The 21233-nt window shown below is 39.2% G+C and overlaps 1 protein-coding gene and 1 long non-coding RNA gene across 2 annotated transcripts in view; one reads left to right on the top strand and one right to left on the bottom strand.

The window, feature by feature from the left end:
* Window positions 1-2248, top strand: part of LOC133348225 (uncharacterized) — a 70235-nt gene extending 67987 nt beyond the window's left edge. The window contains exon 3 of the long non-coding RNA XR_009755790.1: window positions 1996-2248. This is a non-coding gene — a long non-coding RNA (uncharacterized LOC133348225). The remainder of the gene's footprint in view (window positions 1-1995) is intronic.
* Window positions 1-21233, bottom strand: part of LOC133348562 (transmembrane protein 132E-like) — a 534471-nt gene that overhangs the window by 454226 nt on the left and 59012 nt on the right. The gene's annotated exons all lie outside the window — the stretch shown is intronic.

Raw genomic sequence — 21233 nt, 5'->3', positions numbered from 1 at the left:
ATCCTTTTCCAAATCCATGGTGAATTTGATGGCTGGGTGTATGGAATTTATGTGGTTGAGGAATTGGTTCAGAGCTGGTCGGCTATGTGGCCCGATGACGAACGTGTCATCTACATAACTCTTCCACAAGGACGGATGTAGAGTGGATGCCTGGATGGCATCTGTCTCAAAATTTTCCATGAAAACATTGGCTACAACTGGAGATAAGGGAGAACCCATTGGGGTACCTTCAACTTGTTTGTAGAATGTTCTATTCCAGGTGAAGTAAGTGTTTGGTGAGGCAGTGTCTCACTAGGGCCGGTACATCAGCAATCAGTCCTTGTTGGACAACATCTTCAACGATTGCAATGGTGTCAAGCACTGGAACTTTGGCAAACAAAGAGACCACATTGAAACTAATGAGCAAATCACCTGGAGATAGTCAGATGTCCTTAATTAACGATACCAAATGAGCTGAGTTGAGTACAACTGAAGTGGTCTTACCAGTGAATGGTTGTAAGGTCTCAGACAGAAATCGGGCCAGTTTGTAGGTGGGTGAGTCAATGGTGGAGACGATAGGACGAAGGGGTGTCCCTTCTTCATGGATTTTTGGTAAGCCATACAATTTGGGTGGTCTAGCAGCAGAGAGTATTAAGGAAAACCGCTTGGTTGGTTTGATCAAAGATGTCAAATCAGTGATGATATTGTTGGTTTTCGTAACGATGCGGTTGGTGGGATCTCGGTTAATTTTGGTATAGCTACAATCATTAAGTATGTCCTGAATTGTGTTATTGTATGTAGTTTTGTCCATGATGACTGTGGCATTGCCCTTTTCGGCTGAGAGGATGACAATGCCATCCCTCTTTTTTTATTGAGAAAGCTCAAAGCGTTAATCTTTACTGATGTTGCTAATAGGTGTCTTAGCGTTTTTGAGTATTGCAGCGATTTCTGATCTTGCCACGTCTGCAGTAATGTGTCCCAAACCCTTAAGGGCTATGTCGACCTGGGTAATGATATCATTAACTGGGATGTGTTTAGGGGTGACTGCAAAATTCAACCCTTTGGCTAGAACCGATTTTAGGCTGTCTGAAATTGGATTGTTACTCTGATTGATAACAATCTTGTCAATGTCTGATTGGTGGAAAACCAACCACCATGGAAAACCAACAACCATTGGGTTGTTTGCCCACCACTTACATTTTCATTGGCTTCTGACATTTGGGCTACGCCATTTCAAACCCTTATAAACAGTTACTTTGAACCTATCTACGTGACTTTACCGAAAGACCCAAGAATATGAATTCCTGCAGCAAGGAAAGCTTTAAGTCCAGATATAAATAACATATTTAGATGTGTTGCTAAATATATGGTTAAATATGTATACTTGCCCAGCCATTTGCATGCGATATAGCTTTAGCATTCCTTTGCCCGCGTGCATGTTGTTAAGTGCAATGACGTAATCACTTGCATCACACAGCCCTATAGGGTGACATCACCACAGGGAAGCCACAGGCGTTGTTTAAGGGATAATGACGTAAAGCGGACATGTTCTACATGTAATTCAATGGAGCAAACCGTCCTTCTGGACGATTCTTCACTCCTTCGGAAGTGTTTGGTTCTCATTGGTTTGTATTCAACATTATTCAGCTTAGAAACATCGGTGGGAAAATGTTGTGAATTTAGAGAGGCAGCATTTTTGCAGAAATGTCCTCACCAAAAGATGTTTTATTCAATGTAATGTTTCAGAAACACACAGCGTGATAGACAGTCACTTGTTCTTTATATATATAACTACAATATACATGCCAGGACACAATTCTATGCGAATGAAACGTGCACAACCATGTACGTGAAGTTATTTAATGTAATGTGTTAAGTTAAATACATTGGGTGTTACATTTGAGTCCTGAAGTCTTGCTAGACTGTGCCAATGGCGTCATGGCATCTTCTTAATCAGAATCCGGATCTTTATTTAGACTGAAGGAATCTGACGGGCCATGCCGATCTTTTTCACAGATGTGCAGGAGAAGGACCTGGATCAGGAAGTGCATTCACTCGAGATCTGAGCTCCTGTTGACAACCTGAGGATGCTGGATGTAATCTCCAGTGAAACGTAATCACCTGTTAAATATTGTGAGATTCCTCTCCAACAACAACACCGTTGGTGTTGATGAAGCAGTAATAAGTTTGGCCACATTTGATTTCCGTGACACTTTTATTAATTGGCTGTGTCGGGTGGAGGAGGATTTACGACACATTTCTTACACAATGACTGATCTAAATAAAACAAGTATTTAAACTAATATTGGTCCTGGAAGCCTGCGTATTAAATACATATAGAATAGTTAATGATTAGAATAGTTCTCATCCAAGAATATACACAAGGCTGTGTAAAAACTTGATCGAGGTTGTTTGATCTGTGATTGGTTCCGAATTATGCACCACATCACTGCAGTGGTTAAGCGCCAGCAAACCAAGCAAACAATGTCGACAACAGTGGAGACACTTCACTTGTTATTTATTATTAACAACAACAACAACACCGTTGTAAAACTTTGTGATGTTAGAAAACTCTTTCCATGACTCCCATCGCAGCATCTATCTGGGTGTGTCCACCACCATATTTCCAGGGCACTCACACGACTCTCCAATATCTCCCTCTTCACACGCCCTGACCCCACTTCTCTGTTTTCCTCCGACAGAGCTTGTCAAGCACTTTTAAGATTATTTCTTCCGAGCGACAGTGTATCCAGTGTGCAGTGCTGAACACCAAATACTCGCACCGCCATCATCAACCATGATCTATTCACTGCTGGATGAAGGCCTCCAAAAGCTGTTGCCGTCTTGCGATACATATATCTGTTTACCTCCTACACACATGCTGATTTAATCGCTCCATCGTTGCTGTTGATATCCTCTCGGGCGTGTTCCCCCCTTTGTTTAAGCAATCATACAAATTATACTAATTATAATATTGGTCTGGAAAGCCAACGGGCTGATGCACTAAATCATATTGTTATATATATATAAATGTGGAAACAGAACATATGCGTTTACCCATAACGCTTCATGGCAATGCATAGTGAGCTGATATTGTGTGTTGCATTTATCAGGACCCTATTATAGTTTAAATTGAGAGTTTTTGCCAATAACCTATGGTAGTCCAGCAGCATTTGCTTAAGAAGCTTGAATGCTAATGAGAACCAACCCATTCCAGAGATTGCTTGCTTTAAAAATGTTTCTTTATAATATTGGTCTGGATAAATGACGTCTGATTTATACACATAAATTAGTTATGTTTGTATATGCTTATAGTCCCTGATTAATCCTATGCTTCCATCATTACATATTCATTGCCATTAATTATTCCCGGAAACACAAATTTCTCGAGTCTCACTATCTCGTTTGTCCGACCCCAAATCATACACTTGTGTTGGTGAATCTGAACACCACATCGCCATAAAAAAATAACTAGAAAACAAGTAGCGGTGACAAGTTAAAATGTATCGTTTACATTTTGTATCAAGATAAAGGTGCAATCTCACAATTACTTGATGATGCCACTGCTGGCAGAAGGACATCCACTGGAGGAAACTCTAAAGAGCCCCTCTAGAGGTTATTTCGCCTACTCTTCTACACTGTTACCCGATGTCTTGGAATATGTGGGAGTACCCACACTTTACCCCACCAAATATGACGTGCCGATCCACTAACTGTGGCCCATATGCCACTGTTTGTTGAACAGAGGCTGGGGGGATTTCAGAGACTCGTCCAATAGTTTCAACTGCCGCACCGGGAGATCGAATTAAACCGGTCAACTCTGGATTGCAAGTCCAATGTGCTGACCATCATAACCATCACACCACAGCAAGATCCCCGATAGTTTGGATATCTATTTTAGATGTTTGAGAAGGATATACTGTAGCCACGTGCCTTCGTGTTTTAAGATCCGACGTGTTAGATATCGGAGCCACGTAAAGTGTAAAATGCTATTTTATAGGGATTAAATTTCAAGAGTCAAGTCGGTCTAACAAAAGTGAAACATTCTGTTATTGTAAGCATTCGATAAGAGTCTCCATGGTATATATCAGGGGTCGGCAACCTACGGCTCCGGAGCCGCATGCGGCTCTTAATGGGCTGCTTCTTCACGATGAGTACGTATGTACAGTATGTACTCAGATGCATTGCGGCTCTTGAAATACTGAATTTTGTACCGAATTGGAAAGAAATGGCTCTTCTTGTTATTTTGGTTGCCGACCCCTGGTATATATCTTACTCGATATCATTGAAATCCACTTGCAATTTAGAATTAACTTCTTAAACAGTAAACACGGGAGTACAATCGTGTAAATGTATCTCCCAATGAGTCGAATTGAGTCAACAAATTTGAGTACAAAAATAAAATAATCGGTGGCCACGTGTCGAACCTTGGGGAGAAAGTCCTAAAAGTCGTAAAAGAAAATCTCTCCAAATAATTTGGGGACCAGCCCACTTTCTCTGCTGCTAAAAACACAGATTTATCACCTTGAAACTAAGATGTCATACCATGTGGAATGCTTTAGGTCATAAAAAAACATCTGTACACTGTTTTTTGTATTTAATTAACCATGAATGTCATAAAACATGTTTGGCTGTTAGTTTGATGCCACATTCTAAACCCGGATTCTTTTAAATTGAAAATTTGATTTGCCTTGAAATGACACTTGTTTTTTGTTGCTGTGTTTATTTTTAGTAGATTGCAAATAACGTACATATTTAATATCAGCCTAAAGTTATATTTTTTACGTGACCACCTTCATGTACAGGCTGCACATACCAAAATTCCAGTTCTTGGGCAATACATTTGATTAAACGGGGAGATTTAAAATGTGTATAATTGGACCTGCAAATGAGCTTGAGGCTAACTTAAAAAATAATAGTGGGATGCCATCAGGACCAGCTAATTAGGGGAATTTAATGAGGCAAGCGTATTTTATACTTCTTGATGACTGAAAGACTTAACGAAAATGGGAACTGGCAATTAATATGAAATCGGTTCATTGTGACTTGGCACAATGAGGGCTATGCAAGTTGGGCTGTTATAAAAAAAAAAAACATTCCCAGCTAATAGAACTGACAAATTCAGGCATTAAATGCAGTTTTTTTTGATCGACGATATCATAAATGTATAACAAAAGCCCACCCAGAAGTGAACTTTGCAAATTGTTATTTTGATTATAACCTTTTGGATCATCTTTCCTAATAATTATCAGTTTCCACCCTAAATTAAATACGTTTGACAGATATAATTATATCTGTACGTTTCTAAATCTGATTGTTTATGCGGATTGCAGAGGGGTTTCAACTGACTGTGGAGATATATTTTTGCCAGCTAGAACACAGGCTTAATTTCTCAGATGGATCAATTACCTAAAAGATGAGTAAACCAAGGAATATTCCCATCCTTTATTGTCTGTTTGTATGGGTGCATGTATATGAACAATTACAGGTGTAAGGATGCATGCATTTATCGACTGGAATAGATTTTTATACTCACAACACATGCATCAAATCATGTGTGTAAGAATCAATAGTTTTTCCTTATATGTAATGGGGTCATGTAACCCCTGTTGCCACAAGAGGTCACTACATTCACCACAATAAACAAGGAATCGTTTCTTTAATAAATCGCGACATCAAATCGTGATAATTCATCGAATCACTGAGAGGGGTGAATCACTGCAGGCCTATTAATAACGCTTACTAATGAGCTGTTACAAAGAGAGCAGACAAGATCCATATCTAGACTCTCTCAAACCTTTGGCCAAATTGTGCTTTCAAGAAACTTTACTTGATCATATTTATGAGGGAGGTTAAAGGCATTTGGAGGATATAATGAAAGCCACCGTGTAACGATTGTTCACGTTGTTTCATAAAATACCCACGTATGATATTGTAAGTGGACAGGAAATAAGTAGTGTGTCAAATTATATTAGGAAGTTTATTCACATTTAGGCAGGTTGGTTTGGCTATCAGTTGGGTTCGTGGTAACATAGGTATTTGGCAATGGAACCCGTTTTTTATGTCCACTGAAATATGTTGTTTAACCTACAAAAATGGTTAACTTTCACTTAGATACTGTAAAATAAAAAAAATATAAACGCATGAATATCTTCAGTCAATGTTTGACTTTTTTTTAATACCCGATGCACAATTGCAAAAATAAATGCTAGTTGTGCAATGATTGCAATACCTAAAATGAAATAAAATACTAGCCGTAAAAAAAATCTGTGCATATCTGCCCAGTGAATTGTAAGTGAAATGGCTAACCATGCTGATGTAATATTCTTGAGAGTTGCTGATGCGTTCATCCGCACTGTACATAGCTGATGCAGCCGCTGGGCTGGACTTTTTAAACTCTCCACAACACATGCAAGCAACTTTGGATGAAGCAATCCGTGACTTGTGGGCAATCACTCGCACATGCAAGCATCTAAAAATTATGCCTGTCATCACCAGACATGCTAAGCGTTGTGTATGCTTATCAATGTTAAACATTCCATCATGCAGCATGCACTTTTTCTCTTCCCCCCCCCCCCCCCCCCAATACATTTGCAGTCATGTGTTTTCTTGGAAATACACTTTGAATACAGTGCTCAACTTACATTCTGGAGGTTGTGTTTTCAAATCCTATTGGAGATTAACTCAGCACATCATCCTTACAGAGATACATAAAGTGAGTAGCACGTAATTTATGAATGCGCAATTTTTATCCAAAGGATGGATGAGCACCTACCATGGGAATGTCAAATTTCTGACACTGACTCATAGCCAAAAATTATAGTAAACACCACTCCAGTGATAATTTGAAGAGACACTTTGATTTGATATTATCCAAAGAGATAGATTTCTTTGCACACAAAAATAACGTAACTAGTACTGTTTTATAGGAAGCTGGTTTTATAGATAACCACTTAACACACAATGTGTGTAATTTTCCCAACCTCCTCTCAGCCCTATAGACCAAATCTGAGAAATCACAGCATCCCTATGAAAAGGTTCCATTTTATAAAACAAATAAATAATGGAAGCAAGTAATCAGTGGTGACGCCAGCCTATTTGGGGCTCTAAGCAGACATTATTTTTGCACCCTCACTCCACATATTAATCTATAAAATCCTCGTCAGATGACAACAGAGATATAGACCAGAGATAGTGATGTAGTGTGATAAGAGCAATGTGGACAACGATAATAGAGATGTAGTGAGGTGAGAGACGATAGATGCAGGTAAGATAGAAATAAGATAAAATATATATACTTTAGGATTATTTAGTTTGTTAGGAATTGAGCTTGAGCTGATATTTGATGTGTTTGTGTTGTTTTATTAAGCTTATGCCCCTAAAGCTACGAGGGGCCTGCTGCTTGTGCTTGTTTTGCTTCTGTCTCGCACCCCGATCAGCAGTAATGATTGTGAATACATTTACAAAAATAATATGATTGAGTTTTTTTTGGGTTAGATCGCGTTAATATATCAATTAGTCGATACAACCCGCCACCACCCGACACAGCCAGAGTATGCCATTATAGAGGGTTTTTTGGGTTAGATCGCACCTGATGAAGCTAGTTGTAATTACTGGCGAAACGTCGTAATGTTGTGGCTTGGCTCTACAGCACCGGTGTGCTGTTCTAGTGACGAATTGGGATTATATTGGTCGCGAAAGCCTACGTGTTAAACAGAACAATATTATGTTTAAACTTAAAATGGTCTATCGGGTGCACAAGTCTTAGAGTTGGCCATATCTGCTACGCATTCCGTGCACATACTGCATGTAATTACGCTTATTTCTAACACATACATCTTAACACTCGAAAAAGATTCATTATGATGGTAAGAATGCTAATGTGATTTTCTAAAATAGTGTTCCAAATTATAGAGTGCAATAAATAGTCCAGTTGTGAGCAACCCATACAAGAAATCCAATTATACCAAAGGCGAGCAGAACACACTAATGCATTACATAGCATCGTCATAAAGGGCCATCTACAAATAAATTTGGATAAATAATAAAACATAATAACGTTTGCCACAAAATATATATCGACACGAGAAAAAATATATCTTCCCTTTGCAAGAGAACGTACAGAGGTTTCTGGGAAGGAGGTACTGAATGCAATGCAAATGCAGCAAATGAAACACAATTCGCATTCTCCCCACCAAACTGATGAATTATAATAAAGGCGACGTATAAGCCCTATTTCCCAAGCCATGCCCACTAGATGAACACAAATGTAATTCACTGACTAGGTTATAGTTGACATCCAAACATTTTGAGAATAGGAGATTGTGTTTTTTACATAGATTGCATTATTGAATAATGTATTATAGTGTATTCACATCAGAGGTTATCACATAGAAAATAATGTTATGTTGGCAAATATCTGCATATCCTGCTTTCCCTGCTTTTTTCAATGCTGTTTCCACCTCTCAGATGTACATAACGATACGCATATAAGACCCAATTGTAATACTTAATTATTTGTTCTTCATTTTCACATTTTGATTTAGTTAAAGCTCAAATGCTTACTTACCGACTTGTATTGCCTCTAAAAATAATCCAAGCAAAACAATCTGTAGCCTTTTTTCAATCCCCTGCTGGAAAAAAAAGTCATTCCGTACCATGTTGGTCATGGGGCTTTTTGACCATACTTTACTGATCTGGTGAGTCTTCTTCTTATTCATATGGCTGATGTTGATGTCGAGCAACAATTATAATTTTAAATTTAGGTAGTTGAGCAGGTTAATTACATCAGGAGTAGTGGATTGGTGTTTCACTGTGATGATGCCTCCTTCATACTTGTGAATCAGGCATTGAGTCGTTATATTTTCCATGGTCTGTTGTGGGTGACCACAGTTGCACACTGGAGATTTTTTAATACTCCATTTGTGCTTCAAGTGTCTGCATGGTTTGTGCGGATGTGGTTTAGGGTTGTACCCATAAGCTTCGTGGAAGATCGACGCCAAGGATCTTCTGCTTAGTGTGGCGTTTGTTTGTAATTTCTTGTGAACTTCTATTCGACTTTCCAGTGCAGGTTAGTGATGGAAATGGGAGGTAGGGTGGCAGAACCTTTTCAAATATCACTTACCACTGATGAAGTCAGGTCACCGGGGGTTCGTGGTGAAGCACACTAGCTACTGCATCATTGCTCTCTCATCTGCCTCTTTAGCAAAGCAACATTCTGTAGCAAACTGAATGCACTTGTGAATCTTAAATCAATGATGAATCTACAGGACATCTCATTGTAACTGATACCAAATATGCCTGACAATCTAGATTTGAAGTTTTGTTGCTTCAGCTCCCCACTCCCAGCCCCGCCCAGTTCCCTCCCCCCGACATTTTGTCTGCTCGTCCTGCAAACGTTTTCGCTGCACTCCCCTCCCCCTACTCCCCCCTCTCCATCTCTCCCCTCCTTGCTCCTCCCCCCTCTCTTACCTATATAGCCTCTTGTTACAGCAGCCCTTTTGCCCACTTCAGCAATTGTTTCTTGCTGTGGTTGTCCAACCTGATGACGACGCTGGTGTTGCGCCCGAAACGTCGTGATTTAATTTGTTTTATTTTATACCTACGTGACTTCACCGAAAAAACCAAAGAGTATGCCTGACAATGTTCGTTTGTACCTCTAGAAATATTTTACCGTTTGTGCTGAAATGGTTGCTCTCAGCACAGATGTGTTTACAATTAATGCATAAAAGCATACAAAAAACATGCATTATAAAAACAGCATTGTCTCGTGGTAGAGTCTGTCACTTATAAAAAAATGAAAAAATACACTAATCTTGTTATTTTCCCAGAAAAGTCAGTTGAGTCCCGATACTTTTCCATAACGGTCCAGCATTTGGATGTTTGTCTAATTAAATTTTAATGAGTATTTTACATGTGTCAGAAAAACAAACTGAACAGAGAAAGCCGAAGAGCATTGGGAATAACACTCAAAAGTCGATGCCAATACGTAAGCAATTAAATGTTTGTGCTGACATTCTCACCAGATTTTAACCCTGCAAATTTAGAGTCACGTGTGCATGATTGATATGTGATCCACCAACACCACCATCAACCCACTGGATTGCAGGGCATGTGTCACCATGTCCTGTAAATTTTAATTTGAAGAATATCCGTTGTTTTAGTTGCACACCTTGATTTACTTTCACACTGTAAGCCCACAGCTTGGGGTTTTCATTTATCCCCTTAAATAACATAAGATTTTATTAATAAATCAAGCCATGCCACCTGACGCGGTTGTGTTTGACATGCACATGCAGCACACGTGCTATAAGCAGCCACCTGTCAAACGTCTTTGTGGGTTCGTCCATGCGTGTCATTATTTTCTAAAGCTGTGTCGATAAACTATAATATATAGCTACTGATGTACAGAACCCAGCACCTCATGGCTGTTAATTAGTTTTATTGCATTACTTCCAGGGTCTGAGAGGTTAGCACACTGGACTTGCAATCCAGAGGTCGCCGGTTCAATCACCGAGCGTGGCTGTTGAAAGGTTCTTAAATTCTCTTCCGCCTGTGTCCACCCAGCAGTATAAATGGGCACACCACAGTTAGTTTATCGGTAGGTCATGTGTGCTGGTAAAGTCTGGGTACTCCCAACTCTTCCAAGATGTATAATTCCAGTGTGGAAGAGTAGACCCAACGAATGTTTTAGATAGGCTCTCTAAAGCTTCTTTGACTGAAGGGTATTCTGCCAGAAATGGCTTGAGCAATAGAATAGCAGGGCCGCACCTTTATCTTTTACTCACAGGTCTCCCTTGCAAGGAGGACGTTCTGTTTGTGGAGCGCTGTAAGTCGTTTTAAAGCCCTTTCTGCCAATGCCGCTTGTCTACAGCATCTTGAATATGCAGTTGCATTTTAACGCTAAATGCATTTAAATGATTCCTCTTTAAGTGTTAGTGTATAGTAATAATGTGTAAATAAATGTTAGCATTCATTTGTACAAACAGGGTTCAATATTAGCTCACCATCACTGAATGCAATCTCAACAAAAATTCTGGGATCACATACCTTAAATCTGTTAACAATTCCTCATGCATAATAAATATACACATGCAGTGGGAAAGTTATATTTGTTGCAAGGATATTAAAAAAAAAACTGATAATTGTTTGAATGTAAGCAAACTAACACAAAAATCAAACATAGAAAATATGCATTAGAATATTTACAATCATGAAAATAGTTTTCTTTACCTATTATATGCAAATACATTGGGTCATAAATCAGGATATGAAAAGGGTCATGGCATTTTTTCCCATGACCCTTCTCATGCCCTGACTGGTCCAATGCTGCGATTCAGCTTTGGTGAGAATGTCGTTGAGACAACTGTATGGATATACACCCTCTCTTCTCTTTGCAACGCCACCAGCATGGACACATTCTTTGCAAAGACCCTAGGGACCGAAGCCAATCCAAACGTACGGGACGTGTACTGATAGTGCCTTCCCAGCACCATGAATCTTAGGAACTTCTGGTGCTGCTCAGAAATTAGAAGTATTCATCCTGTAGGTTTCATAGATGGTCACCTGGCTACAGGGTGCTCTTAAAATATCACAGAAACTGTATTTTGGATCCCTGAGAATCTGTTCAGCTTCTGTAGGTCCATGACCGATTTGACACCACTGGCACCATCACGTGTGTTGTTTAAATGGCCCTTTCCCTGCTCTATTAGTGGAACGTTCAAATAGCTTGAAGGTCGCCGCAGGCACCACAACTCCTTGCGGAGAGTCTCGACTGAGCCCAAGTTGGTCAACGTTGGGCAGCAAGGGCGCATATTGGTGAAGTCCAACAATGTACCTTTACAGTAAACACACATATTTTCATATAGCTGGAAACAGACAGCGATTAGTCTATTAGCTGTAATGCCTTCCCCTGGCGAGCCAGGGTATGGCACCTCGACACCCGATTATCACGGTTGGCTATGTACGGTGCAAAATAAGTTTAGCATTCATACATATGAATACAAGAACAGAGTATCACAACATATGTGTAATCCACCAACCCTGGCCTCCACAGTGCTGGATTACAGGCGTGCATAGCCAGCACCACCCGGTAAGTGACCGCCACCACCACTGCATGGGCCTTCTTAAACTCCTCACCAATTACCTCGCCAAACTAGGCCGGTAATGATTGTAAATGACAACTGCAGAGCTGGATTTCTGAGCAACATCTTTTAAACTCAAAGCACATCCACCCACGGGAATATGGCAACGAGCTTTGCACCCGACTCATGAAGCACATGCCTTCTCTATTGGGGACTTCGCTGGTTGCAACTGTTTATCGTGCACTTGCAACTTCTTCTTTTAATCTGTTTCCAGTTTGTCCCTCAAAGTCAAGTCAATTTTATGTTTTCTTCAACCTGCCACTGATAGTGCCATCAGATTAATGTTCATGAATATTAAAACGTCAATAGCGAGAAAAAAAGAGTATTGTTTAAAATATTAAAATGAAATAAAGTTGTGGTTGTAAGACCTCACCTTTACTCTCTTTTTCTCAGACAGGGACAGCCTTTTTTGCAGTCTATTTCCGGGTGAATTCATATCCTCCTGAGGAAACTCACATTTCTTTGAAGCAACCTCCTAAGAATACATAGCTGTGTCTCAATATTCTGTCCCAAGATTGAAATTCAAATTTGCTTAATTCTCCATTGGTGCTGCGGCCTTGTGCCTATGCCACTGGGTTGTCAGCTCTGTGCACAAATCTTGTTGCACCTCCTCTGTCAATCATCATTATGGTGTGAGCTATCCCCTATCTTCTATTGCATATTATCATCCAAGTCCTCATCTGGTCTCCCAACAGCCATTTTAAATAAGCGTTGAGGCCCAGCTAGTGCTGTATTTTCACCTGACCTGACACCTGGAGTGGCAGTGTCCTTCGCCTTCAGTAGATGGGGGGCAGGCGTTGAGGCTCTGGACCCCTCTACAGCTCACTTTTGCTGCTTGGATAACCTCACTGGCTGGGCTGACTCCACTATCACTGGCAACAGGGGCCTTAATTATGCCGACCCAAAATATAACATTTTGAATGTGCACCCTATCAGGGCCAACCCAGCATGCGTGAGCACCAATGACATAGGCCGGGGTCACGGAATCACGCAATCCACAAGCGGGTCCCGTGTCACAAGATTGGCTGAGAGTGGATGACAAGGGTCATGATACCCATGTGGATTCCATTTCCAGTTATCAATTGGCGTAAAAAACCCCCTCTGATGCCATTACCTCATGGCTATTGGTGGCAGACAGTGATGTAGTGTGAGGCGTCCATCTAATGGGCGATGTTGGCTTTGGTTTCTGTAGCTTTCGTCGGGCTCCTGGACTGGGCATCCATGGCAACAGTGGTAACATCGCAAGGGTGGCAGGATGTTTGTCGGTGGTTGCAGAGGTTATGTGGCACATTAGGAATGGATCACTCTTTTAATTATATCCTTGTGCAGCAAGGGAGTAAAATGTGGTTCTGTGAAAATCCTGATGTGCTGTGCAGTGCATCAATGCATGTGTGTACAGCAAGCAGCATGTGATGACTGAGTTGGGCCTGTAGGTGGCTGGCAGGGTTAATGAGTAACCGCACGTGTAAACCAGCCACATGGTTAATGGCGACTCGGAAGAATTGCTGCGTGTGACACGTGCTGTTGCATTTTACAGGTAAAGGACCCAAAGGTTGTTTTTGATCGTTATATAAATGTTCTAGACTTCTTATATACTTGTTCTAGACGTTAAGCTTGGCTTTAAAGTGTTCGTTTGTGATATATGCAATTAAAGGGGTTTTAGCACTGTGCATGGTAAAGGGATGACGCACTGTAATTACCTACTGTCATTGTAATTCTCTAACCCTAATACTGTTTAGTCTATAACCATGCCCATGTACCCAGAGTATGACTACTTGCAATGCTATTGATAATAGAACACATGTAAAGTAGTAAGCTGTACAATGGTGACATACAGTACGTATACTGTACACATACAGTACATATAATGGGTGTAAGATACCGATATAAGTGGATGGTATAGCTAGACATACAGCTTAGGATTAAAGGAATATTCGAATAGTGATGTGCAAATGTGATTGTCAAAGACAAAGATGGTTTATCAGTAGTAGAATTGGGTTTAAGAGAAAACTGTTAATGAATGACCGGACGTGTAAACCAGCCAGATGGTTAATGGCGACTCGGAAGAATTGCTGCGTGTGACCCGTGCTGTTGCATTTTACAGAGTGAAGGTGCTGTTCTTCACAATATTAATATTAACCACAATAAATGTGCTTGCCCCCGATTTGGAGCACCTGCCCACGTCCTTCATTTCGAGTGTGCAACAGTTACTCTGGTTAACACTGCAGGGGTATTAAACAAAAACGTGCACCGTACGCTTCACAGTGTATGTTGCATATTTCATGACATGTATCAAAGAATAGGCCATGTGTATCGGTGTCGTTTTCCAAACTTTCTAAATTAGAAAATTACTTGCAATTTACCTAAATGGTTATAACCACATAATAATATCACTCCCAACCTTTGAAGCTGATGCAGACTGTAATTGTTTGAAGCATATCACATTCATGAAAGCCACGTGCTCTATGGATGGTGGGTATACCAAATGTACTCGTGGTTTGATGAGGTGAGCTCCCCGGGTTTGCACGGCACTGTTTGGCAATTATATGCGGATGGCCCTTTTGTCCACTATAATTTGAGAGTTGCTACCTCCTGCACTAGCCATCTGTATATGCTGGAGAGTTTAGTGCATGTCTAGCAGGCTGGAGTAATATCCGCTGCCCCACAGGCACACAGGACATCAGGTTTGTTCTTTGCGAGTTCCACGCTGCAGTTAGTATTCTGAGGCGTAAATCAAGGTGACATTCCCTACGTAACGCGCTAATTTAATAACACTGTCAAGCCTTATGGTGGGGGAAAGCAAACAAACCAATACAACTTTTGGCTCAGCCTATATACGAAATGACTGGTCCAATTAATAATGTGACCATATTTACATTATTTTACTCCAGTTCATCTTTTGAACCCCTACAGTATCCCATGCAGATCAGCTGCAAATAAATAAAGTCAGGTGGAAGGGACGGGGGGGAAAGTACACTAAGTACTCTCTGTCTCTCCAGGAGAGGACTTAGAGTACTTAGAAGACTTTGCTGTTTTTTCCTGGATTTTTCTGTTTGCGCGTAGTCACTTTAAGATGTTTCTTGTTCATGTTTTTGTTTGTTGCGTTTGCACCCGATTCAAGAGCCGAATGGCTCACAGGGCTATACCAAATAAATGAAACTGAAATTAAATGAAAACTCAAGGAGCTCAGGAAAACTGCTTACAGTGGAGGAATGTAAGGCTGTGCAGGCACCCACATTTACAGGGGAAAAAAAACATTTCGCAGTAAAATAATTTTGTATACAGCTTTAGCAAATGCAACCCTACAAAGTTATGCAATATAAGTTAGGTGTTTTCCCATATCATCTACTATTCATTATTTTTCTAACACCCTCGGGCATGCTAAGTAGATTTAAAAACAACAATTCTGCATGTTTTTTTTACATTACCCTCTCCATAAAAACAAACGATATATGCGTGCCATTTAAATGCTCAGTTTAGAATACTGATTGCTTTACGAAGCCAACTCTAAATAATAATTTCAAGGATATAAACAATAAAAATTGCACTTACACTTCCAAATTACATTTAATCTATTTGTCTATCATCTCTGTTAAATGTCAAAATACGAAAACCTATTTTTGGTTGGTTTCATATTTGTGTGAACAGTCTATAATGGAGGTACATTTGCTGCTGAAGTACTTCTTTCAGTCAAGCGAACTTGACAGGTAAGCTCCAGATTTAATCAACCAAGAGAGATATCAAATATCACTTATTCACAAAATTAATTTGGTAACATCACACGAGTTGAATAATGTACATGTGTAACCTCCAAGTATCCTAGTATCCTTAAAGTTAGGTTTAGTTGCAATTGAAACAGGTTTCATTATAAATTCACACTCTACAGTATGTGGGAACAGCTTTATTACTAATTTTATTATTTGTTTTATGCAGATAATTTTATGTCATGACCATGTGTGTTAGAGTTAGCGATAATATAGTGAAGTGATGATAACAAGTTCATTCATTAATTCATATGTACACATAATTAGCATGCATGTTCCTGCACACATAAATAGATGCTAATTTGTTTAATAAGGACCAAGTACACCCTTGGAGCGAACCGCCATCACTCTGTTAGAACGAGTTAAAGGCTGCTTTAGCAGTCTGTTAAAATGGAAGAACCAGCACTGAATTAAACAAACCAGCCATACTCATTGGGTGAAACATCAGAAGAGGACATATCTTAATCAAGAGGGAAAGTTTAATTTAGAAGAGATGGACAGCATAGGTGAATGGGGTTTTCTTTAAGCTAAAAAGGGGAGGTTGGAATTGTGTAGGCGTGACCTCTGGGCAGACATTCGAGCAAGCCGCGGTGACAGTCTCTGCTAAGGTCTGTGCCAAGGATAGAGATCCAGGACGTGGAGTGGTGGCTGTTGTCACAAGCTGTGCTGTCAAGTTGGGTAAGACTACTGCAACATGGGGGTGGACAAATCTCGACAGAGAATGATGAAAGCCATGGCAAGGGATTCTTCCCATCACAAAGTTGTACTACACAATCAATGTTAATAAAAAAAAAATCTCCACGGCTACGTTTTCTCCATTCTTGTAATTTTGTAAGCTTTGGTAAGGCTTCAATTATTACACAAATAACGAAATGACCTCAGAAGTTTACGTGACACTGCAATCCCAGAAACCTGGGTTCAATAGCCGGTCATGCCTATTGTAGTATGAAAGAAATTGGAGTTAGGAACTGGCATGCGTCTTTCAAAGGTGAGCTTGAACTAAAACGAATACCCAGTGCTTAATGTCAATATCAGCACTGGGGAGATGTGGGAGACTAATCATGATGCGGCTAATACATTTCCCTCTTGTGCCATGGCTCTCAAAATAGGTTAATTCTATGTGCATTGACCCCAGCAGTATGTTAAATAACAACGTATGTTACATATTCGTTAAATCGTATTTGTTTTGTGTTGTGTGGGCATATATTAAATAAAAAAATGAATATATAATGAATGGACAATAATTTTATTTTGCCATGTCATTTTTGTTTTGTCGATCAGAAAATGTTTGGACCATTATTTCCCAGAAACCTTTGTTTGAGAAGGCAAACTATAGACCAATTTTGACCCAATGCTGGCACAATGCAGCACTTATTAACATATTTTTAAAGCCAACATATAGTAATGGCATAATTGTTCAGAAGCAGAATTGATGGCACAGTGGTGAGTATATTTTACTGTGAACCTTGTGGCCTTTGTTTGATAGCTAGCCATGTCTAACATTAATGTCGAGTGAAATCTGAACTCATCCTGGACACTGGCTTCACCAGCCCAGATCGACCAAAAATAGGTGAAGTATGGTTAAATAACCCCCATGACCGACGGAATTTTGCAAGGTATTCGTCCAGCAGTGGAGTTACAAAACACTATAAAATGCAAATAACTGGTTTGTGTTTGAAATGGCAATGAATAGAACATATCAGATTCGGTCAGTGAGTGCGAATAGTTAACCTTTTCAATAAAAATGTATTTAAAAAAGAAATTGGAATGCATCTGAGGTGATGTATACGGAGGATATAGAGCCACGAAACAGTTACAATGCAGGTATGCTCGGTTGATTATTACCCCGCAGGATTATGCAAAGGTGGACAGGCCTTAATCCAGCAGTGGATTGACCTTGGTAGATGATGATTATCAAAATGTTGGCCACTTCCCTTAAGTATATCAGAACCCATTCAAGTACACACATCGCATATATATACAGTGAGGGAAAAAATATTTGATCCCCTGCTGATTTTGTACGTTTGCCCACTGACAAAGAAATGATCAGTCTATAATTTTAATGGTAGGTTTATTTGAACAGTGAGAGACAGAATAACAACAACAACATCCAGAAAAACGAATGTCAAAAATTGTATAAATTGATTAGCATTTTATTGAGGGAAATAAGTATTTGACCCCCTCTCAATCAGAAAGATTTCTGGCTCCCAGGTGTCTTTTATACAGGTAACGAGCTAAGATTAGGAGCACACTCTTAAAGGGAGTGCTCCTAATCTCAGCGTGTTACCTGTATAAAAGACACCTGTTCACAGAAGCAATCAATCAATCACATTCCAAACTCTCCACCATGGCCAAGACCAAAGAGCTCTCCAAGGATGTCAGGGGCAAGATTGTAGACCTACACAAGGCTGGAAGAGGCTACAAGACCATCGCCAAGCAGCTTGGTGAGAAGGTGACAACAGTTGGTGTGATTATTCGCAAATGGAAGAAACACAAAAGAACTGTCAATCTCCCTCGGCCTGGGGCCTGGGACAAAATCCCTCCTGAGATGTGTGCAAACCTGGTGGCCAACTACAAGAAACGTCTGACTCTGTGATTGCCAACAAGGGTTTTACCACCAAGTACTAAGTCATGTTTTGCAGAGGGGTCAGATACTTATTTCCCTGATTAAAATGCAAATTGATTCATAACATTTTCGACATGCGTTTTTCTGGATGTTGTTGTTGTTATTCTGTCTCTCACTGTTCAAATAAACCTACCATTAAAATTATAGACTGATGATTTCTTTGTCAGTGGGAAAACATACAAAATCATCAGGGGATCAAATACTTTTTTCCCTCACTGTATACTTAGAAATGTCTCTGCACTTTAGATATATTGTTAAGAACCATGTATAACATCCTTGAAAGCAGTTTGAGGATCAGGGATAAATATAAAGGTACTGATATGACAGCAAGGTTGATGGATGTAAACTCAATACCTCTTGCAAGGGCCTATATTTACCATTCTAAGTCTCATCATAGGCGAACGACTAAATAACAAATCTCATTGCCATTTTATAAATTGTCTATTAAAATATAATTGAATTCCTTGGAAACAAATTCCATTATATTGTACGCTTAGAATATCTATCATGTGAATATCGTTGAAATGAATTGCAGTACTGTGTATGTAGTTTAAAAAATTAAGGTTAAAGCCACCTCTATATAATTAGGTCATATTTACATGAGCAAAGCCATATTTTTATTTATGATTTCGAATGTAACTAATTTCTCTTTGGCGATGCACTTTTTGATTGGACTATATAAATACAATTGTTTATTTTAACCACGCGAAAATTAATAGCGTATTTAATGCATCAAGTAGTGGCATTTCCACATCCATCTCTACAATACCAACACATTTAATTTAAACATATTACCACCCCATGCATGTTTTGCTAAAACAAGCAGCATACATAGGTATCAGACAGTGTTATTAAATGTACTCTTAATGGACTAAAAATATTAGCGACTGATCACATTAACCAGGTACTGCTACTTTTGTTGGTATTTCATAATTCATAGATGGTCGTGTGTTTAAGCCTCTATTCTAAAGAAGAGCATATGATTATTACGGGAATGCGAGTGTGTGCATATATCTAATGTTCAAAAGATATTACGAGAGCACACCACATTTCATATCGAGTATGAATCAATTGCAAATATTTCAATATGGGTTTTAAACGATGTCAATCAATTCCATGTATTTTTTTCAAAAATAGTAATTAATGAGTATTGGTTTCATTAAACATTCATACATTGTAAATAATCTGGTTTTACATTATTTATTTTTTAAATGAAAATCACATGGAATGTATTGTAACAGAAAATAGTTGCTCAGAAAATAAATTAGGTTATTCAAAAGATAGACAAAGAAAACATGTTGCCCCTATTACATTGTCCTTCCCCCGCACCTCCGATTAGCACGGTTGGCTACGCACGGTACGAAAGAAGTTCAACATTGTGATGAAGACTTTGTAAGAGTTGGTTAAAATAAATTGCAGAAAATGAAGGAGAAAATATTCAACGGTGACTTCCGATTTATGATTGAAGCACAATTTGAATACCTATGGCAATTATTTAAGGCAGACCTTTATTAAATGCATTCAATAGAGAGATAAGCAAGAGCAGGGATGGCGCACTTTCCTGATCAGGGACCTTGATAATGAATAGAAGACACTCATCTACCTGAACAAGAGTTTTTTTTTAAATTAATGAGTACTGCAGCACTCGACTATAAGATACAGTTACTAAATCTGAAAAAATTTTAACCAGTGTATATTACCTGCTGTGAAATCGGGACCAGTTTTCGTGACTGCAAGGATTCATACTTTTAGTTTTTTTCGGTAAAGTCACGTAGAAAAAAAAATAACTAGTTGTTTTTTCATTTATTTTATTTTTAAAAAAAGTAGTTGTATTTCTTAAATTTTATTTTGTTTTTCATTTATTTTATTTTAAATAAAATAAAAATAAAGTTGTTTTCATTCATTTAATATTTTTTACCTACGTGACTTTACCGAAAAAAAAGTAGTGATCAGAAACATTGATAAAGCAAATGGGACCAATGCACACGAGTAAGCAGAGAAGTACGACGAGCTGTATGCTTGGAATTACACTGGGAAACAGAGAGCAGCAAACATCAGCATATGGAATAGAGAACAAATGTAACTCATGGACATCATATTTACTTTGATATAAATCAGATTTGGCAGGATACGTATGCATGTATAATGAACGTATTTCTCATTGTACGTAGCCAACCGTATGGAAGGTATAACAAGTCGATGGACAGGATTCATGAGAAAATGGCAGTGAAAGGAGATAATTAACTTTAGAGGATGACCACTGTAGAGACATAGCAGTGAGATCATCATCAGGGCATGTACAGGAATGAGATGTAGTGCAGTCATGCAGCCGGTATGGAGAAGTCTGCATCCAGCAAAGAATGGGAAATGTTTGATGGTGTTGGTGATGCTTAACAATGAACAGAGAGCTGTACACATTTAGACAAATGAGAGGTACGTGGTCGAGTTTCAGATGTATTCCATGAAGCAAACTGCTGCTCGAAATGGCTTGCTTTAGTAATTAAGCTTTGCCAAAGGATCACTTACGATAATACCAAGCAAGACAGCTATACAGAATTGGCTATACGGTATTCAGTGCCATTTCTCAACACAGACATTGATTTAGAATTCCAGAATGTTTTGTATAGCGCACATTGTGTGCGTGAAACTCGAGCAATAATACCCTGAAAAGAGTGTACGCTATATTTATACTCGAACAACAGCAGCGAGTCAGTGACATAT

The sequence above is a fragment of the Lethenteron reissneri genome, chromosome 27 (assembly GCF_015708825.2).
Source record: "Lethenteron reissneri isolate LAM-NWPU_2019-01 chromosome 27, ASM1570882v1, whole genome shotgun sequence".
NCBI classification, from domain to species: domain Eukaryota; kingdom Metazoa; phylum Chordata; class Hyperoartia; order Petromyzontiformes; family Petromyzontidae; genus Lethenteron; species Lethenteron reissneri.
Note: the sequence above shows the minus strand (reverse complement) of the source record. Positions and strands in the feature narration are given on the sequence as shown.